Source organism: Babylonia areolata, chromosome 32, assembly GCF_041734735.1.
Source record: "Babylonia areolata isolate BAREFJ2019XMU chromosome 32, ASM4173473v1, whole genome shotgun sequence".
NCBI classification, from domain to species: Eukaryota; Metazoa; Mollusca; class Gastropoda; order Neogastropoda; family Buccinidae; genus Babylonia; species Babylonia areolata.
In genome coordinates, this window is record NC_134907.1 from 11,262,638 (window position 1) to 11,263,773 (window position 1,136).

The following is a 1,136-nucleotide window of genomic DNA, read 5'->3' on the forward strand; positions in this document are numbered from 1 at the left end:
CAGTTCAAGTCTAGAGGAAGGTATGCGGCTGAGTGGTTAAGACGCTCATCTAACCAATACAGTGTTCGTGAGGGAACTGAGTTTGATTCCTGCTCTCGTCACTGTCTCCCAAGTTTGAGTGAGTTTCAGTTTCAGTTTCAGTAGCTCAAGGAGGCGTCACTGCGTTCGGACAAATCCATATACGCTACACCACATCTGCCAAGCAGATGCCTGACCAGCAGCGTAACCCAACGCGCTTAGTCAGGCCTTGCGGGGAAAGAAAAGGTGAATAAATAATAGATAAGCTTACACAAATAAATAAATAAATAAATAATAACTATAATGTAAAAAAAAAAGAAAAAAAGGTAGTAGTAATAATAATAATAATAATAGTTTGAGTGAAAAAAACAACAACAACAAAACAAGAGAGGCAAGGCCTTCAAGACTCACTTGTGGCAAATTAAGTCCCCTAGCATTAATTACAGAGTGATTTCCCTTTTCTTTTTTTTTACTGTCTGCACCAAAACGTTTGCAAAAATAAATAAAACTTCCATGCTTAGCAAAAGAAGTTCCTGTTTGAACAAAAAATGATAATAATGACTGCTCTTGTTGTTGTGTCAGAATATCAGATCAAAGTGCCAAGTTTAGAGAATACAAAAAATATAAAGATAACAGTAAATGCAGTTTGCATATAATTAGGCTTCATTTTTTTATTTTTTGTGCCCATCCCAGAGGTGCAATATTGTTTTAAACAAGACGACTGGAAGAACTGAATTTTTCCTATTTTTATGCCTAATTTGGTGTCAACTGACAAAGTATTTGCAGAGAAAATGTCAATGTTAAAGTTTACCACGGACGCACACACACACAGACAACCGAACACCTGGTTAAAACATAGACTCACTTTGTTTACACAAGTGAGTCAAAAATCAAACTGCTCTCGGGCCTGGTTAACGCCGGGATATCATTATGACAGGAAGCGTAGAGTACAGCCTTGTCACGCAGTCCCAAACTAAAATGGACGTCCATAGCAACATCGTCATCGTCATCGTCATCCTCCTCCTCCTCCTTCATCGTCATCAATATAAACAAAATAGTCTCAAAGTCTGTGGTCTTTCATGCCCTTGAGGGAAAAATAAATAACCCACCGAACGCTG